General features: G+C 34.7%; 1 non-coding gene across 1 annotated transcript; it reads left to right on the plus strand.

Moving 5' to 3' along the window:
* Positions 1-12374: 12374 nt before the first annotated feature.
* Positions 12375-12480, plus strand: LOC111773332 (U6 spliceosomal RNA). Its single transcript, XR_002807716.1, has one exon. It is a non-coding gene; the product is annotated as a U6 spliceosomal RNA (small nuclear RNA).
* Positions 12481-13657: the final 1177 nt, after the last annotated feature.

Genomic DNA, 13657 nt, shown 5'->3' on the forward strand with positions numbered 1-13657 from the left:
TCTCTAGAGTATTTAGACTATTCACATTTATAGTGATTATTGATACAATTTTATTAATATCTCCTTGTTTGTAACTGTTTTCTATTCATTGTACTTGTTTTTTTGTTCCTTTCTCCCCCTCTTCTGTTTTCCGTGGTGCAATTGAGCATTTTGGGATTTCACTTATCTCATCTTTTAGCATGTTAATTATATTTATTTTTAAAAAATAGTTTAGTAGGGTTTGCACTGAAGTTTGCAATATTTATTTTTAACTCATCAAAATTTACCTTCAAATAACAAGGGAAGCTGGGAAAGCAAATGTCTGACTTTCACCTTGGTGATGCTCATAAGGTGGGAAATTCCTCAAATATTGGAAGGATGCTCAAAATTGCTGAGTAGCTAAAAAAGAATGACAAATGTCTACTACATGTTTTTTCTTAACTATTTTTTTCATATTTTTCATCTCTTTGCTTAGTGCCTAAAGCAGTGAATTCCTTTCTACTTTATCTTCCAGGTGTTAGATTGTTCTACAGATATTTTATTGCTTTTCAGTCCTACAATTGAGTACTTTAAATATCATAGTGTCATGCTTTTAATTTCCAAGAATCCTGTTATTCTGATAGTTTCATTGTTTGGATGCAATAACCTTTCAAATCTATTAGAAGGTATGAATTGTAAAATTTTAGAGGGTTTTTTCCTCCATATTTTTGTATTCATTTTTGTGCCTCTCTTTCTTGCTGTTTGTTTTTCTCAAACTGCCTGGTAATTTATTTTTTTGTATTCATATTTATAAATGAAGGACTTGATTCATCAGGACAGGTGTCATCGAGTTCCTTGGCCATTTTCAAGTTTTCTTTCCTAGAGAGAATTGCCCCCCCAAAAGAATAAGTAACTTTAGGATTCCATAAGTGTGGTAGGGAAAAGTTTAAGGAATGCTCCTTGCCAGGGGAGAAAAGGCAACTTTTCTAAAGGGCTCACAGAGAAGAAGCAGACAGAAAACCTGCTGACCTTCCTGAAACAGTGAGATAAAGAAAGGCTCATTGTGGTCCAACTCACTTCAGCCTGAAGCTACATGTCCTGGTTGTTTTCTTCATGTCCATTTGAGGGTCAGATGTTACATTGTTACCTTACTCCAGCCCAGGAGCTCATGGTGGATCCTCATTTTCCTTAGGTCAGAACATCCACCTTAACTCTTCTAACGGGATTTAGCCTCTAGGCTAAAGAATATTCAGGTTGGGACTGTCCCAACTGCTGCACAATTCCTCAGTGATTTGGCTCACTATTTGGCCTGTGGCCAGCTTCCATTAGCAACCCTGCTGACTCAACACTTTGCATTTCTTTGAGGTTTCCAGCACTCATCCTGCTATCTACTGTATATTTTCAAGAAATTCCTCAAATTTTCAGTATGGTGATGACACCCTGCTTCATTTCCAGGGCTTTTATAGATTTGTTCCTTCTGTTATATCACTCTTATTTTTCAAAATGATTTTACAGATGAAAGAAAACAATGTCTGTCATCTTGGTGTGGTAACCACGTTTGTTTCTTTCCACTTCACAATAGATGAATAAACCAGTGGGTAAAATCAGAATGAACATGTTAGCTTACACTAAATATGCATTGGTCTGATTAAAAATTCAGCTTTCATTGATATATTTGAAATTTGTGCTTGCGCTATGATTCTTGGACAAGGGCATCTTTACTATATAGTTTTTGTTGTTGTTGTTGTTTTTAACAACAGAGGCAAGCGAATCTTGGGCCAGCTGCTGAGCTTTTTTTTTTGATGAGGAAGATTGGCCCTGAGCTAACATCCATTGCCAATCTTCTTTTTTTTCTCCCCAAAGCCCCAGGACACAGTTGTATATCCTAGTTGTAGGTCATTCCACTTCTTCTACGTGGGATGCTGCCACAGTATGGCTTGATGATCATGCGTAGGTCTGTACCCAGGATCCGAACCAGTGAACCGCGGGCTGACAAAGCAGAGCACGTAAACTTAACCACTTGGCCATGGAGCCAGCCCCTACTATACTGTTTTAAAAATGCAATGTATCATTTGATGTCTGAACAATTCATTTCAGTACTTCTGAGAAATTTTTTCTTAGCCCTTTTCTGAACCACATGTGTCCATTAACATAAAAAAATATGTTAACATAAAGGTATTTTTCATATGAAGATGAAAGTATTTATTATGGTTATTCTGGAAGGTGGAATTTTGAGTATGTTATTTTTGCTTTTAGATTGTATTTGTGAAGTTTTCTACAATAAACATGTATGTGATTAAAAGAAGGGCATTTTAAAATAAATGTATTTGTTTTGTTTTCTTTCAGTTTGCTTGATAAATATTATACCATGCCCATGGCTATGTAGATAAGTAATCACATTTTTGAGGAGTAACCTTAAGGTATGGAAAATCTAAAAGCATAACTAGCTTTATAGGTACTGGTTGCATAGAGATTTTTTCATGTACTATGGAGCTTAAAACTGCATCCATTATTTCTTCTTTGCTTTTTCCTGCCAGCTGCTGACCTTCAAAACAACATATCATTGAGATGACTCATGAGAATCAGTGTGAAATAGAACGTGTTACTGCTGGACTTTTTTCCCTCCTCTGACTGCTTAAGTACAAAGGGAAGAACAAAGTTATAAAAATTGAGATTAGAAATTAGTCCTGTCAGCACACCTCAAAAGAACTATAATTTTGTTAGGAATGTGCAACAAAAGAATCAATGTTAACTATTCATTTAACAATAACATTTATTATGCAGAAGAAATAATGCATTACCAGCATTATAAGATGAGGTCTCTTCTAAGGTCTAACATGGCAAATACAGAGTTTTGTAGGCTCCATTGTAATCTCGCTAACCCACATCTCTCAAATTTCTCCATAAATTATTTGAAATTATACACACAAAGATGATCTTATTTAAATATTATAACATTAGCATTTGTCTTTATTTAATATTTGGGATTTATCCTATAAAAAGTGCTTGAGGAGTAAGAGACAGAATATAGCCCTACATGTGAAAGAGGCATTGAGAGGCATTTTCAAAATCTGCAAAAAACAGAGTACAAAGTATTAACATTTTTATTTATTATGAAAAAAACAAGCAAAATTTGAAAGCAAGGTGGAAAGTTGGGTACCATATCCCTTCTATGTCATGCTGGGGTGACAGCCACCCAAGGATTATCTAGGGAAATCGTTCTCAGAGCTCAATGTGCAGCAAAATCATCCAAAGGACTTACTAAACCACAGGTTGTTCGGCCCCACCCAGAGTTTCGGATTCTCTAGATGTGGCATGGGGCCTGAAAATGTTCATTTCTAACAAATTCCCAGGTGATTCAAATGCTCCTGATCCAGGAACTGCAATTTCAGAATTCTCAGGCATTAATTCATAGACGATTAATTACACAAGAAGGCCAATAGACTGAGGTGGCTCTAATGCCATGGCAGCCTATGTAAGCAAACCAAAATCTAAGAAATGCCTCAAGGTTACAAAATTAAGCTCTAAGGGCCACCAATCACAAGCAGCCAGCTAGGCTTTCAGCTATAGCCAATCAAATGATTTCCTTTCTTGGCTCCTATCACCTAAACAATCCTAACCACTTCCAATTTGGCACTGCCCAATTTGAATCAATTTTTGCTCATATAAACCCTTCAAATGTTTAATATGCTTCAGTTTATCTTTTTTTTTTAGGAAAATAGCCCTGAGCTAATATTGGTGCCCATCTTCCTCTGCTTGATGCGTGGGACACATTCACAGCATGGCTTGATAAGCAGTGCATAGGTCCATGCCTGGGAGCCGAGACTGCGAACCCCGAGCCATCGAAGCAGAGCACCTGAACTTAACCACTATGCCACCAGGCAGCTCCCAGTTTATCTTTTAATAAGACTTTTGCTCAATAGAAATGGAAAAAACTTCTGTCCAGTGAAACAGATAACACTAAATACTATAGCCTTTTAAGACATTATCAGTTTTGTATCTTAAGCAATCATCTTATCTAAACATTTCTGTATGAATGTATGTGTGTATGTGCACGCATATGTGTATATAATAGCTTCTCAAATGCTCCTTGAATCAGTTTTAACATCTTACTGGTTTCCTTATGAATGAGTGAATTTGAAAACAAGTTCATATTATATTTGTATGAGAATCATGATTTTATTTTTGTAAAATTATACTTTAATACATATGAACTATTCAATTTCAACTGAATTTTGGTGCTCTTCTGAACTTTATTGCATAATTTTAATCATGTATTGTACACAAATCATCAAGATAACATCTTTTAAATAGAACATTATATATTTTGTGAAACATTAAATTTCTTTGAAATTTCTTATGTTATTTCAACAGAGTTCCTTTTCTTGCCTCAGATTTATGTGCTTTTACATTTTCTTACAGCTTTACCAAAAAGTTGCATTATATAATAATTATTATTAATCAGAAATCATTTCCTCTTCATTTTCATTTAAGTAGCTTGTAAAGAGTCCTTTTTATTTTAACATGTAGAAATATACAACATGGCTCTATGGATGTTCTTCATAAAAATTTGGTGGCATCCATTTTAGGTAGTAAAAAAATACATATTTTAGCATAAAGATATAATAACAGAATTTGGAAGCCAGGAATTTATGTGTGCTTCCAGGAATTAAGAAAATAGTTGGGGGATTTGTAGCTACAAACTCCCGATTTATCAGTAATTTCTTGTGAGTCTTGAGAAATCATTAAGCTTTTTAATTCTTTTGTATCATTGTTTGCTAAGTATTGTAATATTTGCAGGTATACGACATGGTAATTTAGTGGGTTATAGGCAACATTTATAAATTGGATGGTCCAGTGCAAATAAAAGGTTGTATCAAAAAATGTAAATCTTCAAAACAACCAAGAGCTATTATTTCACACCCATTAGGATAGCTACTTTCAAAAAAACAGAAAATAACAAGTGTTGGCAAGGATGTACAGAAATTGGAACTCTTGTGCACCATTGGTAGAAATGCAAAATGGTGCACCCACTGTAGAAAACAGTATGGAGGTTCCTTGAAATATTACAAGTAGAATTAACATATGATCCAGCAATCCCATGTCTGGGCATATATCCCAAGAATTGAAAGCAGGATCTCAAAGAGATATTTGCACACCCATGTTCATAGTAGCATTATTCACAATAGCCAAGAAGTGGAAGCAACCCAAACATATGTGGTATATACATACAATGGAATATGATTCGGCCTTAAAAAGAAGGCACTCATGTCACATGCTACAACATGAATGAACCTTGAGGACACTATGCTAAGTGAAGTTGGCCAGTCACAAAAAGACCAACACTATATGAGGTATCTAAAGTAGGCAAATTCATAGAACAGGAGAATTGGTCGTCAGGGGCTGGGGGGCAGGTAGAGACGGAGAGTTGTTTAATGGGTAGCTTCAGTTTTACAACGTGGAAAGTTCTGAAGATACGTTGCACAACAATGTGAATATACTTAACCCTACTGAGCTGTACACTTTAGACAGATAAAGATGGTAAGTTTTATGCGTTTTTTACCACAATTAGAAATAGAAAAAAAAATAAATCTTTCTAGACAGGACTAACTTTATAGATTTATAAGACGGCAGCTATAGAAGTGTAATTTGAAGCTCACCAAAGAATTCTTCTCTCTTTAACCTGTCTTTAGGTCCTAAATGCCACCCTTAAAGCATCATTCTTTGTGTTCATGAGCATATTCCCTGTTGTGAGTAAATACCTAAAATAAAAACCTATAATCAGTATTTACTTTTAAGAACATTTATGTCAGAGTGTTAAGAGTAAGCTTTGAGAGAATAAGGAAAGGAACAGATCAGGAGAGCAAGGGGTCCTGGGTGAAGGGAAAGTCGGAGTCTGGTCAAGCCTGATTTTACCTCTGTGACTCCACCTCAGACCTGCACAAATATTTTCCCTTCCTATTTCCTGTTGCCCTGGGGAAAACTGCTGTTACCATAGAAAAGGAATTCGATGTGTCTAACCTATGCATTCCTTTCTAGGGGCAAACAAAAGAAACACTGTGAGGGAATTACTTTCGCAGCTCTTCACCTTGAGTCCATTAGCATGCTCAGTTAAAAGAAACATTTTCCCTGTTTTTGAAGTTAGATTCCTTATTGATTGTTTCTTCTCACTTCCGAGTTTTCCTTTAGTTCTGTAGAGGAACATTACATGATGATCATACAAAAAGACCAGAAATGTGAATCCATTCTAACGTCCATTCAAACACAGACCACTCACCTCTCAGCCTTGTGCTGTGGAACCTACTTCTGGAAGAAACTCCATTCTTAATTTTGTGGTTTTTACACATATACCCCAAAAAAGTAGTTACCATGGAAACTGGGGAGTAAGTAAGCTTATTTTAACAAATAACTTTAACAGAAGTGCTTACTTGCCATTGCCTAAGCTGGAATAACAATAGTGCACTTAGCAAGGGAATATAGAACTTTCTATCATAAAGTTGGCTACTTTTTTTTGCCAGGTGCTCCATAACTCTTCAAGTGTATTCCCAATATAGGAATAATATTTTCTGTATTAATGACATAGGAAAATGTTATTTTGACACAGCAGTATGGTGGTTAGTGAAAAATAAATTGATTTGATTTATATTGCCTTATGTGTCTACATCTTTCCCTTCTACTCTGTCTGAGGCTTCAAAAGGGCATTCTTAAGAGTTTTGTGGGTTTTGGTGTCCTTTATTTTTAATTAAACATTGAAATGATTTATTGTACAAAATTCAGAGAACAGGGTAAAATGTACAGAAAGTGAAAAAAGGCATGAACTCATTACCTTGAATCAGTTTGGTTAATAATTTGATCTATGTTCTTATCAAATCTCGGCTATATTCATAGCCGAGATTTAGCTGAGATTATTAAAGGCCTTAATTGCAATTTTAAAAGAAACTGCAGACTCCTTACTGAAGTGGCTGGAGTCCATGTATTCAACTGCCATGTTCAGTGTCTCTTTACCTTTATTCTTTAGCAGTTGAATTTCTCTAAGCCATCTATCATTCAGCATGTGTGTGTGTGTGTGTGGTTTTTGATTCTTTTTTTTTATTGTGGTAACAGTGGTTCAGCATTTCTCATTATTAATGTGCTCTCACTTTTGCTTTAGAATGTTTATTTTCCCTATTTGATATGTAGGATCTATGTAACTTTGGAATTTTTTTGATTAAAAAAATTTGATCGATAAATACTTGCTATGGGAAAGAAACCAAACAATATTTTTGGTGCCACAGTGTCAGATTCCAGATTTATCTGGAAAATACTCACTGCTGACAGGTGAGTGCTGTGGGACTTAAGATACCAAGAAGGCATAAGCGATGATGAGATGAGATGGCTGAAGTTGGCAATGGTTCTTTCTTCCATCCTGATAAAGCCCCTACCTGCATCTTATGGGGAGTCGGCTTTTAAGGTGGAAGAGCTGAGGACGTGTGTGACTGAAACTGGGAAATGTTGTAATCAGAAAAAGGTTTTTGGATTTATATAAGCTTCCATCAAAATGTACTCTTTGTCAGAAGACTAGCAATGCTAATAGACTTTTTCTCAGGATACTAATAGATACCATTTACTGAGTGCTTACTGTACGTCAGGTACACGACATTTATTATCTCATGAAATCCTCTCAACCACCCTATAAATTAAATACTATTATTTTTCTCATTTTAGCAATGAAGAAACTGAGTTATAGACAAAGCAAGTAATTTTCTCAAAGTCAATATCTAGTTAGTAACGATGTCAGAATTTGAACTTCGACACTCTGACTTAAGAGTCCATTTTCTTAACAGTGTTCTGCTGTGCTCCATTTGGTGGATCCAGATCAATATTTCAAGACTCTATGAGCCTTGTTATCAGTCTTTTCTGAAAAAGAAACACCAATTACCAAATGTCAAACATAGAGGAACATTTGGCAGTTTTCATTTTTAAATCTCTGTGGAACGTAAATTCAAAACTTTTAAAATTAAACCTATTACTTTCCCTTTTTTGAAATGGACCAAAAAGTTTACTGAATGTCTTCAATAGAAAATTCAGCACTTGTCTAAGCACACCATTACTGATAGCTGATTCTATAGGTTCTCTGTAATTTTCAATGTGTTTTTTACAATTTCTGTAAGTTGCAGATAACTGATAGCAATTCTGATAATTGCTGTCCCAGATCATGCATATGGATTTTTATCTGGAGTAAATGCAATTGATTTCTCCCTATTTCCCATGGAATAAGCCAGTTTTACAACTATTTGTAAATTAATTTAAGCAAGTTTAATCTTTATATATATGTGATTCCTTAACTCTCATTTGAATCAACTGTAACATCTATGACTCCCTCGTTAATTAATGAGTTAAAATCTTTGCCAGGTATCTATTTTACGTTTGTATGAGAGCCATGATTATATCCTCTTTTAAAATCTCACACTTCCTTTTCTTCATTTATTCCAATTAGTCTCCATATTCTATACATCCTACTTCAAATATATTTTAAGCCTATCTTTTCTGTTCTTTTTGCCCTGTCCGGGCTCTCATCATCTCATCAGCACACTATAGCAGCAGTCTAACTGGTATATAAATGTTTGCTGAACAACTGCATAAACACCCAGGTTTGGGATTGGCATTATAATAGTTATTGTCAATAACGGGAACAGGTGAATTGGAAATAGCAGGAGATAACAGGGCTCTAGAGAGGCTGTTCTTTCAAAAATGTTTCTGAAATATGATTTCATTGATACTTCTTTTTCTAATAAAATATTTTAGTGCAATAGGCACATTCCTTACTTCAACAATAATATAATTGCTTTTGCACCCAAAATTCAGCTGGCTTTGCAGTGGCTTGTTGCCTGGTTACATCTCTTCTTCCTTCTTTTCCGTTTCTTTAGGCATGGTCGAGCGACAGCAGATAGTTTGTTCACCACCTAAAGCTTATACTATTCAAATTAACAGTAATACATTCAGTTTCTTATTTTTTAGTCTTGATAATAGGATTGATTTGACTGGTGATAGTAGGGGATGAAGAATGGGGCCTCTTCAACATGTAAAATTTCCTTCGCTATTTAGAGTATTAAATGCTTTAGGCTCCTCCTCTAAAGAATATCCCTCAAAAATGTCCTTTGTCCCAGCCACATGTAAAAGAATGAAAAGTGACCATTCTTTTTCACCATTCAGAAAAATAAACTCAAAATGGATCAAAGACCTAAAGGTACGACCTGAAACCATAAGGCTTCTAGAAGAAAATATAGGCAGTACATTCTTTGACATCAGCATCAAAAGGATCTTTTTGGACACCATGTCTTCTCAGACAAGGGGAACAATAGAAAGAATAAACACATGGGACTTAATCAGGCTAAAGAGTTTCTTCAAGGCAAGGGAAAACAGGATTGAAACAAAAAAACAACCCACCAATTGGGAAAAAATATTTGCAAGTCATATATCCGACAAAGGGTTAATCTCCATACTATCTAAAGAACTCACCAACTCAACAACAAAAAATCAAACAATCTGATCAAAAAATGGGCAGGGGACATGAACAGACATTTCTCCAAAGAAGATATATGGATGGCCAATGGGCACATGAAAAGATGCTCATCATCACTGATCATCAGGGAAATGCAAATCAAAACCACACTAAGATATCACCTTACACCAGTTAGAATGGCAAAAATAACCAAAACAAAAAGTAACAAATGTTGGAGAGGTTGTGGAGAAAAAGAAACCCTCATGCACTACTGGTGGGAATGCAAACTAGTGCAGCCACTATGGAAAACAGTACGGAGATTTCTCAAAAAATTTAAAATAGAAATACCATATGATCCAGCCATCCCACTACTGGGTATTTATCCAAAGAACTTGAAATCAGCAATTCCAAAAGTCCCATGCACCCCTATGTTCATTGCAGCATTATTTACAATAGCCAAGACAAGGAAGCAACCTAAGTGCCCATCAACTGATGATTGGATAAAGAAGATATGGTATAATGGAATACTACTCAGCCATAAAAAAGGATAAAATCATCCCATTCACAACAACATGTATGGACCTTGAGGTAATTATGTTAAGTGAAATAAGCCAGATAGAGAAAGACAATCTCTGTATGACCCCACTCATATGTGGAAGTTAAACATGTAGACAAAGATAACAGATTAGTAGTTACCAGGGGAAAGGGGAGGTCGGGGGTGGGCACAAAAGGTGAAGTGGTGCACCTACAACACGACTGACAAACAGTAATGTACAACTGAAATTTCACAAGGTCATAACCTATCATAATCTCAATAAAAAGTTTTAAAAAAAATGTTGTTTGTCCAAAGTTGTTTTGTTGTTGTTGTTCTTGTTGTTTTCCAAATACTTCCTCTGGTAGGTGCCAACTTCAAAGTCCATTGTTGCATATTCTTGTGGCAACATAAACAGCATAAACTGTAGCCCAGAATGCTCACACATAATCTGAATATACTAATTTAAGAGTGAAAAAATGCCCTGTGTAAATCCTTGAACCTCAGGATGACACCTGGAACCACTGTTTGGAATCTAGAGGTCATACGCAGGGCAGGTAGATAAAGAGCTTTCCACAAATAAGTTCTAAAGCTGGAGGGATGCCAACGATTAGCTATGAAGATACTAAAAGTATCCTCAATGAACCCTTTTTTCTGAAGTTTCTTTGACTGCACACACAAAATGATTAAAAATAATCCTCTTCCGAAGGCTCGGAAGCCATCCAGTACTTGCCTAAGTGTCAGCAAGAATAGGAAGGCTTTAACGTTCTTGAAAGTCTCAGGCATATTGAATTTGCCATTAGCAAAATATTGGAATTTATGAGGACCAACAGCTGAAGAAAAGAAAGGGGGGCTGGCCTCTTCCTATTTAAGTTGAAACTGCAAAGGCTGTATGTTTCCATTTTTGGCTGCCAAATTGTTACTATGTAAATATTGCTAAGAACGCCCATTTTATCTAGATGCCTTATAAAATGGATAAGATGTCAAAATACTCCTCTAAAACAAGGAATTTCAAAATTCAGCAAAATTTTTAAATCAAGTGGCTTCAATATTTTTTTAAATGGTACTTTCCCACAGATATGAATCTAATGAATGCCCAGACACAATTAAAATTTATGTATATATCTGTTAGAAAAATTTCCCTTTCTATTGAAATTATTTTATTATAAAATTGTGGGCAATTTTTTTTCACTAACACAAACCTGTTCTTAGCTTTCATTAAGAAAATTATCTGTGAACTAATACATAATTATATAACCCGATGTTTCCTAATCTTTTTTCACTTAGGAACTCTGAGTTTTAAAAAATCATTTCATCCATTTTTGTAAGGTATACAATAAAAAGTGAACATAAGTGAAATATTTTAACATTAGCATATCAACAAACAATACAATATATTTATTTAAAATAATAATTTTTAATATTTAAAATGTTAATATCTAATGTTTTAAAATATATAAAGATAAATTTAGACTCCTTCCTGTTCAATAAGAAAACAAGGTGCTTAATTTCCTTTGAATTAGTCACGTAAGACAAAGCCCACTGTGTCAAAAATACTATTTAAAATAAAATGTTTTCTTTTAGTACCGAATTTATGTTAAAAAAATATTAATATGTAGCAAAATGTTGTGCATCAAAAAGACGAAAAACACCTTTCATGACCTTGCAATTTTAGCATATTCTTCAAAAACTCAACAGATTTGTTTAAAAAAAATTTTTTTTTATTGATAAGGCAAAAGTGGTGTTTTCAGGCTATTTCTGACAATCTTTCAACAAAGAAAATTGCTTTAGGGTATAGTAATTCACAATACCTAGATTACACATTATGTTTTCTCATTATAACCTAAGTTTTTGAAGTCCTTCTCTTGAAGAACTATTTAAGACTATAGCTCTGGATCTGGTGAAGAATAGCTTTTGTATTATAACCACCAAGGAAGCAGAACTGCCTGCTTCATAGCATGACTAAATTGATAAGATTGATTTATTACAGTAACTAAAATGTCAAAATTGAGGTGAGTAAGCTTCTCCATTGGGGTATAATACATAACTCTTTCATAAGAATTTTATCAATATTTTCCCCTGGATAAGATCATATCACGGACAATGAAGGCATCAACAAATCTCTTGAGCCAGTCAATTTATTTTGCACAATGTACAATCTCAGATAATTTTATGTACAGAACATTTTATCTGTACAAAATTATCCTTTCATTTGACAGTTCTCCCCATGAATTTCTTATAATAGTGATAAGTTAATTCAGACATATAAAGTATATCAAAGCAACCTAAAACATTTCTGGCATCTCTCTTTTTATAAGATAAATGTATAAATCATTGTGATTTTCCAGGGGGTCTTTGAGAAATCTCAAAGGTAATTTTAATGTTAGTTTTAAAAGACATCTAGTGCTCATTTTGGCAGTACATATACTAAAATTGGATGATATAGAGAAGATTAGCATGGTCCCTGCATAAGTATGACATGCAAATTTGTAAAGCATTCCATGTTTTTTCAGCAAATGGTGTTAGCAAAATGGAATATTCACATGCAAAAGAATGAAGCTGAACTCTTAACTCACACCATATACAAAAGATTAACTTAAAGTGAACCAAAGACCTAAACATAACAGCTAAAACTACAAAACTCTTAGAAGAAAATATATGGGAAAAGCTTCATGACATTGGATTTGGCAATGTTTTCTTGGATATGACACCAAACGCACAGGCAACAACAACAAAAAATAGATAAATTGGTCTATGCCAAAATTAAAAAGTTTTGTGCATCAAAGGACAGTATTAACAGAGTGAAAAGGAAACCCATGAAATGGAAAAAAAATTGCAAATCCTATATCTGATTAGGAGATAATATTCGGAATATATAAAGAACTTCTACTACTAAACCAAAAAATAAACAACGAGATTTGAAAATAGGCAAAGAAATTGAACAGACAATTCTCCAGAGAAAATACACAAATGGCTAAAAAGCACATGAAAAAATGTTCAAATCACTAATCATTAGAGAAATGCAAATCAAAACCACAATGAGATATGATTTCACAACCATTAAGAGAGCTATTTTCAAAAAACAGAAAATAACAAATGTTGACAAAGATGTGGAGAAACAGGAAACCTTGGCATGGGTGGTGCCAAGATAAAATGGTGCAACCACTATGGAAACTGGTATGACGGTTCCTAAAAAACAATTGAACATAGAATTACCATATAATCCAGCAATTCCACTTCTGGGTATATACCCCAAAGGCTTGTACAGCCATGTGCATAGCAGCATTACTCACAATAGCCAAAAGGTGAAAGCAATACAAGTACCCATGAAAGGATGAGTGAAAAAACGAGATGCAGTACACACACGCAATGGAGTATTACTCAGCTTTAAAAGGAAAAGAATTCTGACACATGCTACAACTTGGATGGATCTTGAAGACATTCTGAGTGAGCTAAACCAGTCACAATAGGACAACTACTATATGACTCCACTTTTATGATCTACTTAGAGTAGTCAAATTCATAGAGACAGAAAGTAGAATGTTGGTTGCCAGGGGCTGGGGGGAGACAGGAATGGGAAGCTTTGTTTAATGGGTATGGAGTTTCAGTCGGGGAAGATGAAAAAGTTCTGGAGGTTGATGGTGGTGATGGTTGCAAAACAATGTGAATGTACATATTGTACTTAA

Source organism: Equus caballus, chromosome 4 (genome assembly GCF_041296265.1).
Source record: "Equus caballus isolate H_3958 breed thoroughbred chromosome 4, TB-T2T, whole genome shotgun sequence".
Taxonomy (NCBI): Eukaryota; Metazoa; Chordata; class Mammalia; order Perissodactyla; family Equidae; genus Equus; species Equus caballus.